The sequence below is a fragment of the Manis pentadactyla genome, chromosome 1 (genome assembly GCF_030020395.1).
Source record: "Manis pentadactyla isolate mManPen7 chromosome 1, mManPen7.hap1, whole genome shotgun sequence".
NCBI lineage: Eukaryota > Metazoa > Chordata > Mammalia > Pholidota > Manidae > Manis > Manis pentadactyla.
Window position 1 is genome coordinate 137198248 of NC_080019.1, and position 25529 is coordinate 137223776.

General features: G+C 37.8%; 1 pseudogene; it reads right to left on the reverse strand.

Annotated features, from left to right (window-relative positions):
- Positions 1–17428: 17428 nt before the first annotated feature.
- On the reverse strand, positions 17429–22431 carry LOC118910406 (40S ribosomal protein SA-like; annotated as a pseudogene).
- Between the last annotated feature and the right edge of the window lie 3098 nt (positions 22432–25529).

The following is a 25529-nucleotide window of genomic DNA, read 5'->3' on the forward strand; positions in this document are numbered from 1 at the left end:
CCGGGGAGGGCAGCGCCCCCGCCAGCCAGGCGCGAAGGCGATGGCGGCCGGCGTGCGCGGGCACCGCGGGCTGGCAACGAGGCGCGGGCTGCGAGGGCCACGGCGGCGGCCCCACGACCTCGCGCGGCCAGCCTCAGCGCCGCTCGCCCGCCGTGGCCCGGGCCAGGAGCCGGCGGCGGAGGCCGTGGCGCGGGAGGCGCGAGCAGGCCGGGCCGCGTCACTCGCGCGCTGCTCCGCCGGTGGCTCCCCGGCCACTGCGGGGAAGGGAGACGGACGGAGGGAGCGGCCGCCGGCCGGAATGGCGCTGTCCTCCTCCCTCCGCGACTGCTCCTCCCCTCCCCTCCCCTCCCCCAATTGCTGTCCCCGCCCCGCCGGGCGGCTCCTCCTCCCTGAGCCCCGCCCGCCGGCCGCCCTAACCCTACATTGTGACCCACTGGCCGGCGGGGCGGGGGTGGGGCCGACTCGGAGCCCCGCCCACGGGCCCGGCCCGCGCCGGCCCGGAGCTCTCGGGTGGGGCGAGGGCGCGCCTCGCGGGCACGGCCTCGTAGCTGCCCTTGCGGCCGGTTGCGCGACGCCTACCCTTGGCTCCGCGAAGCTCCTGGCTGAGGCCGCTCGGCAGCATTCCCCCCTGTGCCCGGGACTTGTCGGATCGCTGGCTTTGCGAACTCCTCCAAATCAAAACAGTTTCCTCCAAGCCCCGTAACGTCTCACAACTGCGTTGGGTCCCGAGCTCCGTCTACCTTCTAGGTCTGTGATCCTCTCCCTTTCTAGGAATTTTACAAGCAATAAACTTGGCCGAAGAGAAAAGTCAGATGTGATTTAAGCAAAAGGCTGTCAGAAGTTCTTATGCTGGAATGTACTTTTCTTCTTAACTAATCATTATATAAATGAATATTGACATTCTCCCTCTTTTTCATTCATTCAAACATATGCCAGTTACTTCTAGGCTCTGGAGAAATAAGGTTTATTTCCCGAAATCTGATAATAACTGAAATATGGTCTATACAATATTCCAAAAGTATCCTTGCCTATGCAGTACATAATTCTAATATCACAGTTGCCAAACAATTACCAACTAACCACCCTGAGCGAACTCCTTGACTGTTGTAAGGAAATAGCTAAGAAAAACTTAACACTTAGAAAGCAATCTACAGCCACAAAAATAACTAGTTTTGAGAGCTAATCCAGGGATAGGTGAGGGTACAGTGGTGAAAGGTGTGGAATCATCATGCACGTGTGGCAAAAACAATACACGCATATGCAAATCTGGGCATAATTTTTAATCTGATGACAAGAACAACAAGCTCAGTAAATGATCATTGAAATATCTGGTTTTATTTATCATGGAAGACAGTTTACTCTTAAAGCTTTGAAACAAATTGTGCACTTTACAAAATCCTTGCACTTTAGATGTCTTCAACCACCTTTTGAGACCTTTGTCTTTAGTCTTCTTACTTATTTGCTCATTTGATTTTGACAAATTATAATTTTTATTTTACAGACGTTCTTTGCTAGAATTTAAAAAGGTGTGAAATGGACGAAACCCACAATTTTAGGAATAATGCAACGGTTTTGATACAATGCACAAATTTTTTTGAGAACACTGGGACCCAAAGAGGATGGTTTGACAAAAAAAGCATACCACAGCTCCTTTTTCCTCTTTTATAAATCAAAGTTCTTTCAATGTACCAACCTCATGTTTCTCCATATCGTAAATGTTAAAAAAAATTATCTGGTTCATGGAATTTGAATTTAAGAAAGTTAAATTTAGGGGGCTCTCTTGTCCCCTCCTGGCCTGAGCCAGGAGCTCTGTCCTCTAGCTTTCTCTCTAAATAAAAGCCTCTCCTTGCTCTCCTAAAAAAAAAAGAAAAAAGAAAAAAGTTAAATTTAACATAAAAATCTAGTACTATGGTTAATAAAAGATTGCCAGATACTAAAGTTAAAAGATTTTAAGAATTGGACAATAAATATTCCTGTAAATTAAATTTTTTGGTTCCACAAAGAAATGATTTTACCAGTGCTTTAATAGATAATCATGAAATAAAGCTCTTAACAGGATAATCATACTTGCCCACTTTGAACAATCATTCCCAGATTATTTCTGATGGTTTCCTACTTTTTTTTTTAATCTTAATGGTTGTTTTGTAGGACTCTTAGAAGAAAATTTTATTATAAGCATTCTTTTTTAGGAAGCATACAATTAGAATGAATAAAGGATGGAAGTTTGAGAATCTGAGATAAATTTTCACATAAGACCCACTGCCAGATTTCCTAACTTATTTAAAAAATTTGTTCCAATGTCAATTTTGCTGTTGAGTCAGACTCAATATGTATTGCTCCTGGAATTATATGTCCTCAAGATAGTATCTACTAACTCCTATTGCTGCATTAGTCTGGATTCTCGATGCTCAGGCAAACAAAGTGATAGATTTCATATAAAATTTAAAATTTAGTTTTTAACACAGAGTCCATTTTGCTATTTTGGATCAAAATGATGGGTCCAACAGTATTTGGCATTGCATCTTGTATGTGAACCAAGGAAACTGGATTCTACTGGATCTTTACTATTCATTTCTCTTTGTTTAGAAACGTTTGAAAATCCAGTTTGGACACCAACATCTAATACATTGCCAATACCTATTGGTAACACTAAGAGAATAAGAGAAAAATATTCAATTCATAGTGTAGATTTGAACAATTTTCACTACAAAGAGTGGTTCTTAAAATCTACTTTGAGAACGAGCAGAATTATTTTCCTTATTTGGGTGTATTGACTTTCTGGGATAATTTTATTTCCACCAATAAGGGAACCGTAAGCAATCATTCAGACAGGTTTCTATGATGTCACAGCAGTATCATTCAGTGTGATAGCGTGTCCATAGATTGGTAAGAGATTCATTAATATATAAAGGATAGTACCTACACATTTTCTGCTAATATTGACATTTCAAAGTGGAATCGTTTTGCGGAAAAGATTTCTGTGAATTGAAAAAGGAATCTAGTCTAATGTGAACTATTTCTTTGCAAGGTCTACTTTGAAAGTATGTTTACATGGAGAAAAAAATACACTTATCAACTAAGAGCCAGCACACAAGTAGAGTTTTTACATGAAAAACTTTCTCCCCTTTGAATATGCCCAAGGCATACTCTGACACTGAAAATGGCTTAGGATTCCCAGACTTTATCTCATTGCTTAACTTTTCCTTCCCCTTCTATAGTGGTAGGGACACATTTCCCTGAAATAATCCTCTGACATTTATGGACAGAGAAAACTACATAATCAAAAAGTGACTAATATCACTTCCCAAGACCTCTAGCTCCTGTATTCAGAGCACATGATACATATGTATTGGACAAATGATGTTAATAGCAAGTAGAAACAAAATTTAAAAATATGTATATATCATGATGTGATCTTGAGCACAAGTTACTTAAGCCTTCTGCATAATCCTTGCCAATTTGTACTTCTATTGCTTTGTTCTGAGGCACAGAAAGGACTATCCCTACATGTCCCATGCTCTTAGGTCAGCTGGTTTCAGGATGGATTTGTCCAATGAGGTATAGGTGGGGTATTAGAGCATGTGAGAAAGGGAGAGCTAGGCTATTTCTCTTTCTCTTTCTCTTTCTCTCCCCTTGGATGGCACCTCCTTGGATCTATACCTTTTTGGTGATTCCAGTTCTCAGCAGACTGGCATACTCCGGTTCCAGGTCCTCTTGTTGAGGCAAGTCCCTAAACTATGGAAATCTTGCCTCCTTACATCATCCCTCCAAATTAAGAGTCATAATGATTTCTTGCTGTTGCTAAATTGGTTTAATTCATTGTCCCTGTTTGGCTTCTCAGCTCTTCCATTACCTATATAAATAATTCTTTGAGTTAAGTATCTCTTGACTTAAATATTTAAAGAGTATTCTGTTTTTCTGACATGACCTTTATTGACATACATTCTCTAGCTCAGTTCTGTCATCTATAAAATGAGAATAATAATATAGGGTTATTTTGATGAGGAAATGACTAAGTGCACATAAAGTATTTAGAACACTGTAAGGCACAAAATGAGTGCATAGTAAATGTGAACAAGTTTTTGCTATTATTATTATTAGGTCTTCCTTGTGACCTACAAATTGAGAAGTTGAAACCACTTGACGAGTACCAAGAAGAATTAGTCAGCTGGGATGGAATATTCTGAGTCTAGGAAAACAAGATAAGAAGTAGAGCTAAGTGAAGTCAGTTTGTACAATCTGACAGTCTAGGAAGGGACTGTACCACTGGAATTTCTATAACAGTTTCATATCAAATCTGTACAAAAGAAGTTGTTAGTTCTCATAGGCAGCCACTCTATCACTAGTTTAAAACCCTTGGTGGTTATTTGTGTTATCTCTTGGGTAAAAGAAAAGACACAAAGTTCATATGTAGATATCTTTACTTTTTTTAAATACTAGAGATGGCAAATCAGAAATATTTTTGGACAAATGATGTTAATAGCAAGTAGAAACAAAAGGAAAAAAGCATAAATATTAGGCAGAAATGCTACCAATTTTTTTATTTTGCACAATAATGTTAGCACTGAATGAGTATTCCATAAGTTTAAGTAAAATGGATTTATAAACAAAAGTAAAAAATAAATTTAAAAATCTTTCCTACTTTCTAGGCTTTCAAAAGGTGTTTCATATATTTGGTACATCTAATATCTTATAAAATGAGATATGTATACAATAATCTACTATTGTCTCAGTTTATTAGTTTAGTCTGTTTTTCATCAGAAACAACACATGGAATAATTTTACATGAAGATCAGTAAAATGGTTCTGTTCAGTGTACCATAGCTTTCAGTTTGGGCTATCATATTATTAACACCCATAATTGTATGGGAATACTGACAGGGAATAAATCTGTATAAGTGAAAATAGGATAGCATATTTTAAAATTAAATCCTACTGGTTTCAATTTCAGAACCTTCCCTCTAAGACTGGCCTGCCTTACTGTCAGGTGAGTTGGGTTGGCTATTCTAGGCCTTCTATTTTGGAAGAGAGCCAGAGAACAGCCTGATGCATTAGAATCAGATACTATTTTTTGTATACTTACTATGTGCCCTGACTCATGCTAAGAACTTCACAGTTCAAAAAATTTAGTCTTTACAACAATCCCATGAAGTGGAAATTATTATACTCTTTTCACAGAGGAAGCTTAATGTTTAAGTAAATTAAGTTAATTGTTTAAGTAAAACATATTAAATCAGTATGAACCCAGGTAGGAGGTCTTTCTGATTTCAAACCTCCTGCATTTAAACTCCCTATACTGTAGAGCAGCCATTTTCTAAGAGTGCTAAATGGATTCCTGGAGGACCTCAAAACCCTCTCAGGAAATCAGCAAGATGCTCTCTTTCCCAACTATGTATTGGTGTAAGACCAGATTTTCTCATGTACTTCAACCCAAATAATATATGGTAACAGACAAAATGCAGAGAGGATTAGAGAATTCCATTGTCTTCTGCTAAATCAGACTTTATAGAGATTTGCAAAAATGTAAAACAATGTCATTTTCCTCACTAATTTTTCTGACTTAGAAAATATGGTTATTTTCATAAAAGTAATATTTACATTAAAATTTAATGGGTTTCTTGTTTTTAAATGAAATAATAAATAAATACACATTTTGAAATTTCTCAGTTTTAACTTCTAATACAGTGATGAGTAATAGATATTACCTACAGATAAAACCTCACTGGGGTCCTCAATAATTTTTAAGAAAGTAAGGTAATCCTAGGACCAAAAATGTTGAGAACCACTGCTGTAGACTTCCTTTGTCATCAAGCATTTTGCAAGAACTAGAAATAAAACTGATCTGACAGGTCTTTATTTTCTCAGGTATCATGTATCACTACTATGATCCTTTGAGTAATTGAGGTAGCAATAAATTGAATCAAAATTTCTTCTCTATCGCAGTACTGTTCATATGCTAGTTTAGCCTCATATTTAGAAATGATCATGTAGAAAAGTAGAGCCCTAGAAATATGCGGATGAAAAACCGAAGCAGAGAAGATTTCACCTTCTGTTTTGTTGAAAGGATCGAATTTGAAGTATTTGCAAGTACTCTGAAAATGGTGAAGAACATTTCAAACACTGACTCATTTGACATTATTCAAAATGAATTCACAAAGGCACACTGTAGTACTCTTCTAGCACTCACTTATCCAGATTTTTGTCAGGAGAGCAATAACACATAAAGATGATATGCATTCTTACATTAAGGGCTCACACTCAATCCTCAAATTTATTTTTTCCATCTTCAAATAGTTAGTGATGTAATGCTAACGGTTTTTCACATGGCATGTTAGAATTAACTTCCAAACACCAGAAACACACACACATAGTTTCACTGTATTTGTGATACATTTGCCAAATAAATGGCAGTTTAGTATACATCTTGTTTATGACAAGTCCATATAAGACAAACCAATGATCCCACCCAACTGGCTCATTAGAATTTCAGTACCATGGATAAAGAAGGAGGAGGGAAAACAAATGACCTCTGCCTCCAAAAGCCTTACACCTGTTTGGGTGTCAGCAACAGAAATGTTATAGCATGCTCGGCAGTGAGGAAACTGGAAATAGGTTTGACAGAACTCTGTCTAAAGAAGACAGTCTTTGCTCTGACACAGATCACAATCTGATAGGAGAATCAGGAACATAGGCAACAAAACATGAGATGTTATAAGCAAATTTGCATAGAAATTACTGGAAGTCAGAGAAAAGAAAAAGGGACTCAATCTGAGAAAGAAAAAAGATTTCACAAAGAAGGTGACATTTGATGTAGGCCTTGGTGGAGAAAGAATGAAATAGAAATTGACAGCACAGGCCTTAGGTCCCAGACTACTGAATGAAGATACTAAAAATTTTACATCTCCTTTACCTTTGCTTCACAATAACTTGGAGAAAATGATCATAAATCTATTGTGTTTCTTTCAAACCAATTACCTGCATGTGATGAGCAGGAAGTCCTTCAGCCCGAGTCTCTACATCAGTTAAGCTGGTGAGTGGTGGACATAGATGGAAAAAATAGCCTTAAGAATGGCAATCATTCTTCGTGAACAATGCAGAATCCTCATTCCACTTAAATGGAATCATCTATAGTCACACACATGAATGGCAGTATCTGGGAAGACAGGAATTCTTCAGAACTATATTATGTTATCCAACTTGCTTATGAAACTTGCCAAAAGTGGCCAGACACTTGGCCATTAAATAAGTTTACTCTGATGTTCTAGATTTATCTGCCCTTATTTCAAGTCTTTCTTGAAACTCAGATTTGCTGTATGTTTTCTTTCAATAATACCATCAAACTAAGCCTATTTCTGGAAAATGTCAACATCTTGTACTGGATGTATTATGGGTGGTGTTTTCGGGTGGAGGCAGCCAACTCTCTGAACCCTGTATTTGGGCAACTGGCCATTCTGTCTTGGTGAGAGGTAGGGCCCCTCACCTACCACAGAAACCAAAAATACCAAATACTTGCTCTGTCAGATCCACAGAGTGAACTCTTCCAATCAGATACTCCTCTCAAGCCCAGTGAATTTTTATCTCATGGGGCAAAGCAAGAGAGAATTTAGAATTCTTTCTGGTGGTGGGAGTGCTGGTGGTGGGGTGGAAGGGTGGTGGTGGTGGGGATTCATGAGTTGTGTTCTGTGTCAAGCCAAGAATGTAGCAATATGCTGCACTGGCTGCTCGAAGGTCATCTATTTAGCTGGAGTTCTAACTACCCCATCCCCGTTCCTACCCATTTTCCAAACTGAATTCTCTCTCCTTCCTTTTCTTCTGTCAGCTGCCAAGTAGATTTCTAACACATTTTTTTCTTAGAGGCAGAATTGATTTCTGTCAGCATGACTGGTCCAGTTTTTCTCAATTTACAGAATGTGTAATGTAATTGCATCTTGTATTTCTAATTGGACAATTTCTATGAGAAATGCATCTTAAGAATGTCCTAACAATTGTTAAGTGAAAGGTAATGGCATCCCAAACGAAGGATGCTTGAATATGAAAAAAAAGTAATCTGAGTAGCTCACATAAACTGAAACCTAAGGGAATAAACTTTCACTAGACTTTGCAATGCTAATGCTTGCTAATTATAACCAAAACATGACAGGTTAATGGATACAACTTATTCTCCATATGGAAACATTCAGAGGAAGGAATAAAACTAGAAATGGGAAGAGCAGTTTCATAGCAGAAAGACTGAACATAAAAGGAACCAGCATACTACAAAAAGGAATGCATCCATTAATTTATCCATTCAAAGAATATTGAAGGAATTTTAAGTGTTAAGTGAAGGGAGACATGTAGAAAACCAAGGCAGAGTCCAGCTCTCAAGAAGAGTATGAGAATATAGACATGTAAAAACATAATATAATGATACAAAGCTATGAGAGTTACTTATAATATTCCAGTTTTCTATGCTGCACAATAAAGTACCACAAACCCAGTGGCTTAAAATAATTCATTTTTATTATCTTACTTTTCCCATGAGAGAGAAGTCCAGGACCAGCTTCCCTGGGCCTTCTGCTCAGGATCTCACACAGCTGCAATCAAAGAGTCACCAGGACTTGGGGCTTATCTAGATTCAAGGTCCTCTTCCAAGCTTACATGGCTGTTGGCAGAATACAATTACATGCAGCTGAAAAAGTCATAGCAGTTTTCTTCTCCAGATCAGCAGGAAAGAGAGTCTCTAATGTTCATCAACAGAACTCATATAATTAGGTCAGACCCACCCAGGATAATCTCCCTTTTGATTAATATAAAGTCAACTGACTAGAGACCTTAACTGTACAGATCTTCCTTGGTTTATGATGGGGTTAAATCCTGATAAGCCCATCATAAATTGAAAATATTTTAAGTAAAAAATGGATTTAATGAATCCAAACAACTAAATATAGCTTAATAATCTAAACATAATATAGCTTAGCCTAGCCTACCTTAAAGGCAATCAGAATATTTATATCAGCCTACAGTTGGGAAAAATAATCTTTACACAGAACCTATTTTATAATAAAATATTGAGTATCTCACATAATTTATTGAATACTGTACTAAAAGTGAAAAACAATGGCTGCATGTGTACAGAATGGTTGTAAGTGTGTTAGTTGTTTACCCTCATGATTGCTGTTGCTGCCCAGCAACATAAGAGAGTATCATACTGAATATCACTACCCTGTTAAAGATCAAAATCCAAAATTTGATGTATGCTTTCCTTTGAGTGTGTATCACTTTTACACTATCATAAAGGGTCTGGCCCTCTTAATGAGAGCTAAAGGTACAAGATTTATCTTTTGTTGCCAGAATGATGTACTTTCTTCTGCAATTTTTTAAAATTGAAGTGTAGTTGGCATATAATATTAGTTTCAGATGTACAACATAGTGATTTGACAATTAAATACATTACAAAATGCTTACCATGGTAAGTACAGTTACCATCTGTCACTATACAAAGTTATTACCATATTATTGACTATAATCCATATGCTGTACTTTTCACCCCTAAGACTTGTTTATTTTATAAATGGAAGCTTGTACCTCTTAATCCACCTTACCTATCTCATCTCCCTCTCCCCAGTAACTGCTAGTTTATATTCTGTATTTATGAGTCTGTTTCTGGTATTTGTTTATTTGATTTTTTATATTACACATGTAAGTGAAATCATATAGTATTTGTTTTTGCCTGATCTTATTTCATTTATTTATCATAATACCTCATAGGTCCATCTATGCTGTCATAAATGGAAAGATTTCATTCTTTTTAATGGCTGAGTAATATTCCATTGTGTATATACCACATCTTCTTTATCTATTGATAGATACTTAGGTTGCTTCTATATCTCTATATCTTGACTACTGTAAACTTTTGGCTGTGATTTTTCAAAACTGTACATTTCAAAGAGTCTAAGAAAGACTCAGTTGACTGCTACCATTTTGCTCCCATGTGAGAGGATGTGGATGGGTACTGCCCCCATTGGCTTCTTGATGATATCATCCACTACTTCCTCTCTGCAGGTGCACTGTGCTGCTGTGAGAAGCTGGGCCTTTGAAGCTTCTTTCTAGACATCTTGGATTATCCTACATGAGGACCCAATAAAGGGGTTGATCAATGGCACAAGAAGACAATATTTAAGGTGTATGACAATATTGGGTCTGGCAGATTTTGGAGAATACCCCCAAAATACTGATTAGGAGTCTTAGGTGACCTTAAGGCTAGAAAAGGCCTGACTTACAACACTGTTGTAAGAAGAAGAAAATGGTGGGTTACCAGGTCTTCATGGATGTCCTGCATAACCTGAGTAAGTGCATTCTGCTGGAGACGTTTCAGTAGATGAGAAGGCACAGAACTATGGGTCTTTCCCACACCTATAACCCTATAACCCTAAGATTGAGACCCCCTCTGTAATGTAATGTTACTTCTCCTATATCTGGTAACCACACATCTCCAAGGCCTATAGTCTTACCTTTGGACTCCACTGTTTGCCCTTTAGATATCTAGGGTGCAATCAATTCATTATTAGGGCCTTCAAAAAATTAGTGGGGATATCATATTGCTGACATTTATTGACATTTGGCCCTGCAAAATACAAAATTTTAATAACCCCATAGTCCTCTTATGTTGAACTTTATTTCCAAAATCCCTTCTTCATTACAATGTAAGGTAGTAGGAAAATGGCAATTATATTTCTGTAATACCCTTTTCAGAAGGAAGCATGAGATTTCCCCACCCTCAACCTGTGCTTCTCTAGTTGGGGGCATTAAAGTTACAATCTCAAGTGAACATCCCTTAAGAGAAGGCAGGAAATACTCAATGTGAATTGTAGTTCAAATTTAGATACTTCGGCCAGACCCCAGAGATTCTGATTCAGTAGGACTGGGTTCCAAACATCTGTGTAGATTTTCAAAAATAAACAATACATTCCTATAGATCCAAATTTTACAATTTGGAAAGATATACAGATGAAAACACATATTTCACCCAATCCCCTTGTTTTCCTCATGGGGCAGTTGTTCTTACAGGTTCTTTTCTATCTTTTATGCATATATGAACACATAGAAACCAGAGAAAAAAGAGAGCATCACATACACTTTATTCTTCATCTTGCTTATTTTTATTTAATAATACATATTGGAGATAACTTCATGCCCCTAAAAATAAAATCTGAAAGCATTTCAATAGATTGAAGACACTGGTAAAAATATTTTATGTGCATTAGGCTCTGAGTATCCTGTGGGGCAGTTCTGTGCTAGAACAGGATTTCAAAAGATCTTATCTAATCCACATTCTCTTTATCCTTATTTACCAACCCAAATTTACCTACCAATCTAAGTTTACAAACTTCTTTTGTCATTTAAAATATAGAGCTCTTAAAGGGACTGGCTAGTAGTACCCTGGGACCTCTGTCCTATAGGATCTAGGAAATAACCATTTCTTATAAAATTCTAGCCTCCTTATTACTTCCACTTTTGATATTTACAATGAAGACAGTTAACAAAATTGCAAAGACTTTTGTTTGCAAATATTTATTCTCTAAAGACCCTAGACTGTATGTTAGATGTTAATCTATTATCAAAGTTAAAACCAAGAAAAATAAAAGCAGATGTATACCAATAGCCAAGCATATGGATTTGAAAGAGATTTTACTTTTCTCTTGAAATTTAAATTTGGTTCAAAAGCATATAGCTAAACAAAACTTGAAAAAGACTCATTTTAGTCTTTCAATTAGCTTTTTTCTTTTATGAACTTAGACCAAAATTAATCTGGAAATTACACTGAATAGATTGATGATTACACACACATACATACAAACACATACAAGCACACATCAAAATCCCCAACTTACAATTAGTAACATGGAAATGGTAAAATAGTTTCCATCTTACCTAGAATTTACTCAGCACAAGTACTTTGCTGTTTAAATATTTATTAAAGTGTTTAAATATTAAATAGAAAACCTCTCTGATACTAGATGTACACTAAAACAAATTGAATTGGTTTCAGAGTTTCAATATTGACATTCTTTTTGTGAACAGTTGAGAAAAAGAAAACTTAATGCAAAAAATTGTACTCAGGGACATCTTCAAAGCCAAAAATAAGATACAGACACTATATATTCATAACTAAAAATCTAGGGAATTTTATATGTTCCTATTTGCTTCAACTAAATAAAAAACTTCCCTATTTTTGGAATAAGTGGTGAGGAGTGCAGGTAAAATGTATGTATAGTGGGAATTACTGTCTTCTCTTTTTGGAAATAAAAAGATTTTTCAGATTTGAGTTTTTGTTTTTTGATATTTTGGTCTTTTCTAAAAATAAAATTGGCATTTGAAAAAAGTATATTCTGCCTATATTTTGTGACCTAAAAAGCATTAATTGGATTTACAAAGTTAAGTGGTTGCCTTTCATATTTTGGATAAAATATAATATTAATAGTTGCTCATGTTTCTGTATCTTAATTATTTTTTTTAATAATTCTATTCCTAAGATGATTTTTTTCTTTGTATGTAGATGAATATCCAGCCAGTGCCTTAAATTTAATCATATGAATAAATCAAAGAGCTAGAAATAGATTTTCCCTATTTCAGTATAATTCAAAAAGAACTATAACCATCTCATAGTTTTAATTCACGTCTATGCTAATTCCAGGGTATAAGTGGTTAGCCTGCATTAATTTATTGCCCTAACTCAGACTCCTCATTATTAAAAGTTAGTGATAGTTTTTCACAATACTGTATTCTTGTGCTGCCAGGCATTCCATTTTATTGACATGCATTCAAACACAAATGTATGTCCTATTTTTTAGAATGGGAATTGATTAATAAATCTTACTGCTTTTCAAGGCACCTTAACCATATTTTTTAAGTTTTAATTGATTTTTGTAACAAGGGGGATATTTTGCCCTTCTGTTTGATATTACATTAGAAATGATCATTAATGACTTTTCTAGAGGATAACTACCAGCTAAGTATCATGTGTTTTATATACATATACCAATACTGCAAACACTCTGAAAGAAGAGGATAAGTTTATTTTCTTGATAAACAGGCACTATAGCTGAGGATGTATGGAATTGTTCTTAATTAAGAGCAATCCTATTTTTAACAGAATGGATAATTTTAGGAAAATTTTTTAAAATGAGGTTCAGTGACAGTTTGTTTTTTGCTTTTTATACTTTATAGTCATCTCAGACTTCATGAAATAATTGAAAATCATACCTTTATCCTATAACACATTATTGTTACTAGTTCTGACTAAACTATTAATGTATGCTTACACAAGACATTTTTAAAACAGAATAGAAAAGTGGAAAAAAAATAAGACCCATGACATATCAACTCTTTACATTATGCCTTAACACAGAATGTATATATACACTATTTTTCTTTCAAAGTCTGTTGTCACTTAAGTTTGGAAAAGACCACTCAAATAAATACCAATTCCAAGGATATTTATACAGACACTGAGGTTCAAGAGTCAATAAGGAAAAGAGTCCTTCCTGTCAAAAAGTTTATTGTCTACTAGAGACAAAACACAAGCAAATACAAGTGATACAGGTGTAATGATTTGAAAATGGTCAGGGTTACAAAGGCAGATGTGATCACTTCTAATGGGAAAGACCAATGCAATGGACTGAATGTTTGTGGCCCCCAACAAAATTCCTATGTTGAAAGCCTAACCCTGCATGCAATGGCATTAGGAGGTGGGGGCCTTTGGGGACTGACTAGTTCATGAGGGCAGAGCCTCATGAATGAACTAACCTTGTGAATGGATTAATGCTTTTATATAAGGGACCCCAGAGAGCTCTCTCACCCTCTTTCCATCATAGTATACAGTGAGAAGTCAGCAAACTGTAACTCAACAAAGAACATTAGAACTCAACAATGCTATCACCCTGATCTCAGACTTCCAACCTCCACAACTGTGAACAAATAAATTTCTGTTTTTTATGCCATCAGTCTATGGTGCTTCATTACAGCAGTCAGAACAGACTGAGGTTATCAGGAAAGTCTTAGCAGCAGTAATTACATAGCAGCAGTAATGCAAGTTGTGTCTCAGATGGATATAAGCACTCCCAAGGTGAGTGGACAGAACAGGACAAGTGAAGGCACAGAAGCCTGAAGCATCAGGTGCCATCTGGGAACCTTCAGAGTGCTGGTTAGCTGCCTGAGGGCATGAGGGGTAAGAAGAACATAGTGGGAGTTAAGGCTCAGAAGGCTGGCAAAGGCCAGATAATGTAGAACCCTGCACCATGCAAAGAAGGTTGAGCTAGCAAAACTATGTTGTCTAGCATTTATTTTCAATATTTTAAAAACTGCTTCTAGACTTGAAACTCCTTTTCCTAAGAAATATTATATGGAAACCCAGTATATAAAAATATATGTAATTGGATCCTTTCTGATTAAGTGAGTATTAGGAGCTTGTCACTGCAGTGATACGAAGATCTGTTTCAAGTGCTTGTCACATAAACACATATATCCAAAGAGCAGGCACAGTGTCTCTTGAATGTTGAGGATGGCATGTCCACATACCCCTTTGCCAACAGAATAAAATCTTTTATTTTTAGTTCCTATAAAAAACATGAAAAACTACCGTAACAGAGGAAAATGTAGCTGTATGGAGAAACTGACTACTGTTATTTTCCCAGCAAAAGGCATTTCTCTCCACACCAAGGAAGAGACCTGCTTTTGGTTTGGCCAGGTCTTGAGAACAAGGATTGGATGCAGTGGATAGTGAAACCAGCTAGGAATTGCCTTACTGTTTTTTGACACTCCAATCTATGTTTTGTTTGTTATTTAACCTTGGAATTAGAGTTAATGCTGTTAACAATGCAGGTGTTTGCTAGATACTGCATGAAAGAAGAAAGGAAAAAAGGAAGGGGGAGAAGCTATTTAGATTGAGTAGAAAACATTTGGGAAAGAAAGACATGAAGAATCCTTATGTTTAATGATGATTTTGCCTAAGTTTCTGCAGCGTGATATGTGATGTAACACTTTCTCCTTCTCTCTGCAAAACCTTCAGCAAATCATCCATTTCTCATTACTGCTGGTTGAAGTCTTGAGGCCATGAGGAAGACTGAGAAGGAAGGAGAGGTAGAAACAAAGAGAGGCTGGGGAGGAGAGTGCTTCAGCAATGAGGAAATGGTCAAAGGGCCTAGTTCCACAAAACAACATCTACACTACTGGAAACCAGTTCTCCTCCATGATTCACAGGATCGGTCAACACCACATCATGATTCTAATCTCTCAAGGCCAAAGCTTAGTATCTTGATTTGACTCATCCCATTCTCTTATTCTCTATACCTAAGGCATTAAGATCTAATTCCCATTCCTTGATATCCATCTCTTTCTCTTGAAGCCCAATTTCTTATTTAAATCTAAATATCTCTTTTTTTTTTGACACAAAGATGTTCCATACATTATGGCTGGACCCAATTGCCTGAAACTCGTTTTTTTATTGTTCCATATTTTCTCTCCTCCATACTTCACAACATGTTTTTTAACTTGGAAAATGTGTTTTGTTTAGACACATAAGCATCTATATATTTAAGTATTAAGAAATGCCTGAGAATAATAAACACCAAACTTAAGATGATAGTTTTCTCAGTAGTGGGGGGAATAGTTATGATTAGGGAAGGAAACACAGGGATTTCAATTTTATTAATAATGTTTAATTCTTAGGTAATAGGATCATGGATTTAGGTTTTTTTATGTTTAAATGATACAAAAAATGACTTAAGTACTTTATAATGATGGCATCCTAAAATTCACGTTTTTAAGGTCTTCTCAGTCGGGATCCTGCTTCCCTGTCTCTTCTTATTTCCCACAATTTGTTATAGTATTTTTCCCTGGGACAATCTCCTCTCTACATTGTCATAGTCAAGAGCATTCTTTGCCTTCCCTCAGTGATAGTGTCCCCCTGCCAGGAATGTATTTCTACTCAGTCAGGTATTCCCCTCCAAAATCTTCACAGCCCATTAAACTCAGATACTTCTGTTGTTGATTTCTCCATGAGACATGATTTCCTTGTCTTCTTAAATCTCATCAGTGTGTGTGTACATGTGTGTGTATGACATTCTCATCTATCACCTCCAAATCTATTTGTATGGTATTTTTCTCATTATATAGTTCAGTTATTCTAATCTTGAATGTACTAAACTTATTTGGCAAGCTCTTCAAAAATATTGGTGCTTGAACCCCAACTCAAACAGGCCCCAGTTCAAACAGACCTGAGTGATAGAATTTTTAAAAAGCCTCCAAGATTATTCTAATATCACAGTTAAAGCCTGATAATGCTTTGGAGACAGAGGCCACCTCTTCTTAGATACCTCTACACCAGCATAGAATCTCACATAGTTGTTATGTGAAATATGTGACTATGAGCTCAAATACCAATTTCAGTCAATGAAAGCAGGAAAAGCTAACAATCTTAAGAAACTGTTGCACTATTCTTCTTCTGACATTGCAAAATATATAGAAGCCTGCTAAACAGTAACTTGACCTTCAATAGTTCAGTGTCATGAATAGTTGGACACAAGTTACCTAATGTGCAAACAAGAACAGCTGGACTGAAATTGAACACTGACTGCAGTGATGTTAAATACTAGAGTCCAAGGACACAGGCCATAAATTAGAGCTTTTAGTTCCAATGTTTGACAACTGATCCTTAGACCCAGGAAGGATCAAAGTAGCAGTGAACAAGTTTAAAGGATACAACATGAAGAATGTAGGGCATTTAGATAAAAGGATAACAATGTAACTGTTAAAATACATTGGTCAGGATGCAATGCAATAGTGGGGGAAATGTAGAATTTCATTCTAATTCTCTTAATTATACCATAACCATATATAACTTGTGTTATATTACTTTTCAGAGGCAAATGATATTTGCATGCCTTAAGTTGTTTCATCTATGATAGTTGTTCTAAAATGATGTTCTTCCATTTACAATAGTCTCAAGAGCAAGAGTTAGATTATTTACATCATTGGCATCCCATCATAAAAGAGAATGTATTTTTAATCCAATTTTTGAGAAGAAAAGTAAGTAAATATACTAAATAACTTTTAAAGTCCCTTCCAACCCTTAGATCCTTTGCTAAATTATTTCTATTGCTCTATATTCAAGCTCACTGACTCTCTCATTGGCCATGTTACATCTACTGATGAGCCCACAGAAGGCATTCCTCAATTCTGTTGGAGTGTTTTCATTTCTTGTCTTTGCCTCTGAATCTTAGATTTTTCACTCTTTTTACATTATCTACCCCTCTGTTCTTGCATGTTGTCCACTTTTTCCATTAGTACCCTTACCATATTAATCAATTATTTTATTAAAAAATTTTTTTGAAACTTCATTTTCTGTCAACCTGATTTCCATTTTCTGTTGAGGAGTCTATGGACAAACAGCTTAACACCACTCAGTGGTTGTTCTTACCTATGCAGAGGCCTGAGCAGTGGGAGCGCGGATCAGTGCTCAGTAGCAGGCTGGATGTGTGAGCCTTCAGTAGGGAACTGCTGCATAGGCCCAGAGGGCAACTGTATTCCTTCAGACCAGCCTGCCAGCTTGGACTGAGTAGCAGTAAATTTAGGAGTTGGAGCAGTCCGTTCACTTTGAAATTCCTCTTCGGTCATAGCCTTTTCATCAGTGGCCTGCTCTTCCTTTTCCTTCTCTTCAAGATCTCCGTAGAAGCCGAGATCAGGCATGCTCTTGCATGGGTGTTCACAGGAGATGGAGCCAGGTATGCACAGAACTTCCTGGGCCAGTACCCACCACATAAGACCTACTGAGTGAGCTCCCTTATTGTTGCACAGGACAGCAGTGTCCACACAGTACAGAGGAGAGTCTGCTATATACAGAGCAATGGCAGACATGCTAATATAAGATGCCTCTGCGAGAGGCTAGTGGATCAGTAACCGCTGAAATTCTTGTCTCCCAGAAGGCTGCCTGGCTCTAGCTAGGGAGGGTTCCAGGAGTGAAGCCGGCAGCAGTAGGAGTGGCTCACTTCAGCAAACTTCAGCACAGCTCATATTGGCCATTTCTGGACAATATGATGCTGATATCAGCTGGGGTTCAATGGCAACAATGGCATAAACTGTCAGCAGAAGTTTCTCTCGGGTGCTCTTCAGACTGATTTCTCCCAGGATCTCTTATCACTTTTCCTTTTGTAGACATACTGTTCCATTTGGGTGTCAAGGATGGTAACGCCTAAGGGGATTCCTGCTGCAAGGATTTTTAGGACATCCTCCTCTTTCATTTGCAGGCCATCAAGGGCTCCAGATATTATGGAAGTTTCCCTTTAAGTTAGGAGGGGAAACCAGAATAATGCCGTATGGGCCCTTCTCTCAGTATTGTAGGAAAACTTATCAGAGTTATTTCAAATTCCCTGTCTGACTATCCCCAAATCTGTTGTCATAGCTTAGGTTGGTTCTCTGCTTGCATTACCACATCAGAACATTTTTTACTGCCTTTGGCAGGCCTTGTAATTTGTTGTGGAAAGGTAAATATGTGTGACCAATTAGAACTGAGGTGAATAGGCCTTAATATGAGCGTTTATGTTAATTTTTGCTGTAGTTGTAGGTTCTAGAAGCTTCAAATTTCTCTATTGCCCTGTTGTTTTGTTTCTCTCCTGACACTGGGCTTCTGTAAGAAGCCTCCTTGGAGAGCCCACTGTTCGCAGGGCTTACGCTGTAAAGCACTGTTACACTGGAGCCCTGTCAGTGTGGGGATGTGGTGTGGGCCAGGGGAGCATCCTATAACCTTTCAGTTAAATTTCAGTGCTTTAGTGGGCCTTTGTCCTTGGATTGTGACCTTCACAAGTGTTTCTCCATTGGTATAGCTTCTCCCATGAACCACCCTGTACTCCCCTTGCTGGGCTACAACCTTCTGGATCTATTGCCTTGAAATTGATCCCTATTGACTGTTTTATTTTTGTCTTTTCCCTCTTTATGTGAAACAGGAAGACTGGAGGGGAGTAGAGTGTGAGGAATTTCCACTGGGATAAGGGTGGGATAAGGCTCTGAAAAAGTCCCTTCCCCAGGACAGTAATCCACTATTATGGTTAAAACTGTTGATTTATTTCACAATTACTACTCTTCCCTTCCTTGCCAGAGCCACAGTTATCTTCCCAGTGAGAACCTAGTGGAGGTACCAGGATCAAAGCTCATGAATATGTGGGGCCTTCCTAAGACTGCAACGCTCAGGAGTTTCTCAGTCCTAACTTAGCCCACGCCTGGCTCCTGGCCATTCACCAAAACTACATTTTCAATGTCCCTCCCAGTACATGTCTCCAGAAGCTCCTGTTCCATGTCAGCAAGTCTCACCTATGTTTCTCTGGATGAACCTGTCTCTTCATTTCTGGATGGCAATTTGCCTTGTGATCTCAGTTCTCTGATAGTTTCAAGCATAGCAATGAATTTTCAGTTTGTCTAGTTCCTTCTTGTAACGATAACGGTCTCAACTTCCAAGTTCTTTACATGTTCAACCTGAAACCACAAGCTTAAGTTATTTCTAATTGTACATTTCTAAGCTTGTAGGCATTTTAATAGTTTAATTCAGATGTTAAAATAGTTTATTGAATTAAATATCTTGCCATTTAGGTATATTTTAAAACTTAAGCAATTACTCTAAAAAGCTGTGATATTTAATATTAGTTGAAATTTAATGTTTTAATTTTTTGTTAGTGTTTATTGTTGACTCAGTGATAATTGTTTTCAGTTGTTTAATTTATAAAACAATTGCTTCTCAGTTAATAAATACAGCAATCCCAACTACTGCCATTCCATGAAATATTCCTCAGAAGTTACATTATACTCTCATTAATCAAGAGTAATGTTTATTCTTAATTTGTTCTGTCAGTGTATTTTGGGTATTAATATATTTCTGTAAATACTTCATGATATCTGAAAACTTTGAGTTAAGCATTTCACTTTATATTTTATGAAAATGTTCTGATTTCTTAACCTAAAATATTTTAAACATTACATTTAGTGTCAGGATCTTGGAATTATTTTGATTACTGAAGAGTCTCTGGAATAAAGGGAAAGTATTGTTACTGATGGGGTTCAGAACACGTTGCCCCCAAATATGACATGTTGGCATATAGAATATTTTAAGTTGAAGTTTGGGAAACTGCAGGTGCTGGTAGGTCTCTCCACTCTTCTCCCCTGAAGCTGGTCACAAGACCCTCATGTGAGAGGTATGCCCCCTATACCCAGAGGAAAGGAGCATCCTTACTTCTGCATGTGAATGAGCAGGTCTTGCTGTTTCCCACAGAGTATGACACTCAGCTTATTTATTCCCTTTCTGTCCTATCACATTTTTCCACCACTTTTCATCCTTTATCAAATGCAGCATAAAAACACTCATGTTTAACTGCTTCTTTGGGTCCTCACTTCCTTATAAAGACTTTTGTGTCACATGAAACTTTTATTAAATATGCTTTTCTCCTTTAAGAGATATTTTTTTCTTCCCAACATTACACATAAGGTTCATTTTTGTCTCTGGCTTTTTGTTAGTATGAGGTGGTCACTGAGAGATACTGTAACAAGCCATCACCATTATCCAGGTTTAAATAAACATTATTTTGACATGACAATGAAGGATTTCCTCATTTGAGTGGCTCTGTGATAATCTGATATCTTGTCTTATATACCAGGCAAATTGTGGGACAATTTGTCTAAGGTTGTAGTTTCAGTCAGCCTATCCTGGGAAGCAGGGTGATTTTCTATAACTCAGTCACTTGGCGGTTTCTTAAATTGCTGCATAAGTACAGGCTTAAATAGAAATAAATTTAAATGGGGTTGTATTTTCTTAGCTGAAATAAACTAAAACTGAAATTTTGTGGGATGATGAAGAAGGTGAATTCTGGAGCTTAGTACTTCCGGGTGCAGATCATGAAGAAGGAAACTAATTGGGATTCCTCACTTTTTCCAAAGGAATGAAAAAAATCCCTGAGCTATTTTTAACAGTCTGAGAATCCCCTGGTCAGGTATGTGACTTGCCTAACAGGAGAGCTGGTGAGCATTCTCGAAGTCGGTTCAATGTCTCATAACCATTGCACACATTCCTCTGGTCACAAAAGCCTCCAGCGCATCCTCCCTCCTCCTTTTTCTTAACTGACAGCCTTGGTTCTTACTTCATGGAAAGTATACCAACATGCCAACCTGCAGCTGTTGGCATATATCCTGTCTTCCCTCGGTCATTAAATATGATAGAGTGTCCTTGGCCTAAGGTCAACTCCCCCTCCTGTATCCTGACTCTCATCACTTCTCATCTGCTCAAAGACTTCACTTCTACAATTGTCCCCTATCCCTTCCACTGAAAAAAAAAGGAACAACAAACTCACTTTGATTCCATGTCATCTTCAGTTCCATTTTCCTTTCTCTGTTCCCCTTTATAGCTGAACCTCTTAGAAACAATGGTCTCTACTATCGTCTATAAGTCCTATTTTCATATACTCTCTTTACTTGCTCCAATCTGCTTCTGCCTTTTTCCCTCCACAGATGTGTTTGTTCAAGATCACCAGGGACCTCCATGCAGCCAAATCTAATAATCAATTCTCAGACCTCATATTGCCTTTCCTATAAGCAGCTTTTGGCCTACAAACAGCTGTTGACACAAATGATCGCCATTCTTGAAATACCTCTGCACTCCATGCCGAGATCAACTTTATTCTTGATTGTCTTGTCTCACCAGCCACTCCTTTTGCCTTACCATGGAAATCTCTAAGAGATCTGCTGTGGAGAAATTTCTTTCTATGTGTAATCACTTTCTAGTTAATGTCATTTCATCCCACAGCTTTCATGCTATCTCTGTAAAAATTCTAAAATTAATATCTGCCTACTCAACAACTCCACATGGCTATCTACCAGTACTTAAAATACTGATTATTCAAAACTGAACTCTTAATTAGATCTGTTTCTCCCCAAGCATCTTCATTGTATACATTTGGGTGCTATTTTTTTGCTGGGTACTAAATGCCAAAATCAGAAAGGTAGTCTTAGAATCATTTTTAATAGTAAAAATTAAAAAATATATATGTAGTATAATTTCTCCAGTGTGAACTATTCCTCTTTAACTGAAAATTTCTCTTATTTTAAGGTGACTAACATGATAGTGGAGGACTTTTTTCTTCCTTTTTTCTTTTTAAATCAAGAGACACTGATTCTATTTAGTCATTTAAAAGGTCATTTGAGGTTTGTGTGGCAGAACGTCTGAGTAGAAGAGAGCTTTGCAGAAACCTGAACAAAGGTGGACATGAGGAGTTGGTGGGGCAGGCGTCTGGCTCCGGGCATGTGATGTGGACTGTGGGCTCCAGGCTTAGTAAGGCCGTTGGTTCCAGAATTCAGCTTAATGCAGGTGACTAGACTCTCTGGAGTTGGCTCCAGCTTTGTAGTAAAAGCGCTGAACATGAACGATGCATTTTGGGTAATGGCCAAAATAATCATAATGAGGAGAGTTCGGCATGGTGCTGGTGACAAGCCGCGCAGCAGTGACACGCCAGCCCAGCTACAGCCCAGCCATCAATCCCCCACCACGGCTGCCTCTGGTTCACCGCAGCCGTTCCTGTGACTCAGGCCCAGACCTCGGTCCCTGCCTCCTCCATCTCCTGCACCCGTACCCTTCGCCCCAGCAGCAAGACTGCGTCTTCCCAACCTGCACCTAGCAGGGCAACAAAACAGGAGCAACGGCGCGGGAGCCGGTGAGGACTCCAGTGACACTAGCCCAGTAGCGACGGACGGCGCCTCAGGAGATTCCTCTCAGGAAAGACCCTGGGAAGATGCAGCAGGAACGCTTATGATGGGTTGGCTTTATGAGGATATGGTAATGAGATCATGTTAATGATCTGGTTTCAATAGAGCAATAAAGTTTTTTTTTCAGTTTACCAAAATTTTAAAAATTATTACTAGGTTTATTTTTTAGAGCAGTTTTATGTATACAGAATATCTGAGTAAGCATTGAAAGAGTTCCCATATACTCCTTTTCCTACAAAACACTGCTTCCCCTATTATTAACATTTTGCATTGCAGTGGTTATTTGTTCTAATTTATGAACCAATATTGATACATTCATTATTGTTAACTAAAGCCTGTAATTTACATTACATTAGGGTTCATTCTTTGTGTGATACAGTTCTGAGTTCTGACAAATGCATGATGTTACATATTCAGCATGACAGTATCATACAGATTAGTTTCACTGCCCTAAAAATCCTCTGTGCTCCACTTATTCATCCCTCCCCATCTCCTTCCCTCTGGCAACAACTGATCTTTTTACTGACTCTATAGATTTGTCTTTTCCAGGATGTCACATAGTTGGAGTCATAGAGCGTGAAGCATTTTCAAACTAGCTTCCTTTCTGTGGTAACATACTTTCTTGTTTCTCTATCTCTTTTTGTGGCTTGATAGTTCATTTCTTTTTATTACTGAATCATATACCATTGCTTGGATGTACCACTGGTTATTTACCCATTCACCTACTGAAGGACATCTTGGTTATTTTCAATTTAGGCAATTATGAACAAAGCTGCTATAAATGTTGATGTACAGGGTTTAATGGGGACATATGTTTTCAGCTCCTTTGGGTAACTACCAAGGAGTGTGACTGCTGGATCATATGGTATGTTTAACATCTTAAGAAACCACCAAAGTGTTTTCCAGAGTGGCTGTACCATTTTGCAATCTCATCAGCAATGAATGAGAGTTTCTGCTGTTCCACATCCTCACCAGCACTGGTCTTGTCAGTGTTGGATTTTTGCTATTCTAATAAATGTGTAGTAGCACTTCATTGTTGTTTTAATTTGCAATTCCCTAATGACATATGACATTGAACATCTTTTCATATGCTTATTTGCTATCTGTATCTTCTTTGGAGATCTGTTCAGATCTTTAGCCCACTTTTTTATTATGTCATTTGTTTTCTTGTTGTTGAGTTTTAAGTGTTTTCTGTATATTTTGGGTGCAAGTCCTTTATCAGATATGTATCTTGCAAATATCTTCTGCCAGTCTGTAGCTTGTCTGCAAGTATGCAAGTATCTTTTAATGGGGAGTCCTGGAGAGAAAGTCAAGCTGTGGTTGACGCCCTCAAGCAGTGAGAACTTGCCTCTTCAGTCTTGAGCAGTGACTACAGCTGCAGCAACTCCAATGGCAATTGCTGGAGGATTAGCCCTTGAATTTTTATGGAATCAATCTCAGTTGAGATGAAATCCATCACTCAACTGAATCCTTCCCTACTTCCAGTATTACTACCTCAAATAGGTCAAAGAAAAACTTCAGTGACTGCAGCAAATGAGCCAGCCTTGGCAGCGCTGATTCAGATGTTAAGTGGATGGTTTCTAGACCCTGGTGGCCAAGGAACAGCGGTTGGAAATGGCAGCAGAGCAGCTGCAGCTGGAAGTACTCATGCGAACCACTATTTGTGTCCCCCAGGAGTCTACAGGGTGAAATCCTAACTCTCAATTCAGTGGTCTAAGGAGGCGGAGCTTTCAGAGCACGGCTTAGGTCATGAGAGGGGAGCCCTCCTGAAGGGGACTAGTGCTTTATATAAAGGGCCCCAGAGAGCTCTCCTTCTCTGGCTCTGTCATGTGAGGATACAAGTCAGAAGTCTGCCGTCCAGAAGGGGATTCTCACCAGATCCACTCTGGCACCCTGATCTCAGACTTCCACCTTCAGAACTACGAAAAATAACTTTCTATTGTTTATATGCCATTAGTCTATGACAATTTATTATACCAGCCCAAACCAACTAATATAATCACATTCAAGTACAGCATTAATAAAAAAAAACCATGGAAAGATGAAAGGTATCAGGGTTTCCTGAGGGATTTGTGATATAAGAATACTTTGTTTTTGAGAAGATGGAAAGGGGACTTTTTTTCCTCTCATATTTTACATCATTAACTCTACCCTGGACTGTGTGAGATGATTTGGGCTCCATCTCTATGTCTTGGTAAAAGGTAGTATATTGTTGGGGATGGAAAGGGAGGAATATAGGAAACAGGGCTGAGATAAGTACAGTGTATGTCTGCTTAAGTTAATTTTCATGTCCATACAGTGTATAGAATATTATATTAAAAAAATCAGCCTTTGCCAGAATTTGTTTCTTCCATACAGTAGTAAAAAACTTTTCCTAGGTATTTAGTCTTAGTATACCAGGACCAGAAATGTAATATCATGCCCTATTTATATTTCTTTAACTTAATATTGGTTTCAAAAATAGTATTTGCTGCCTGGACTCTACAGCTCTATTTCATGGCAAACACTTGATAATGGCTCTGTGAAATTGAAAAATATTTTGAAGGAACTGTAAATAGAAATTTCAAATTACTGATGGCTGTTGTTGCTTTAAATATGTATGACATTCAAGTAAGAAAATACATTCGTTCATGATAAATACTTGAGGAGAGGGGGAAATATTCTCTAAATGAAAACATTGACTAATTTAAAATAATTTCTCCATCATTGAATTTAAGGTCCTTCTTAGATGATTTGAGAAGCTGTATAATTATAGT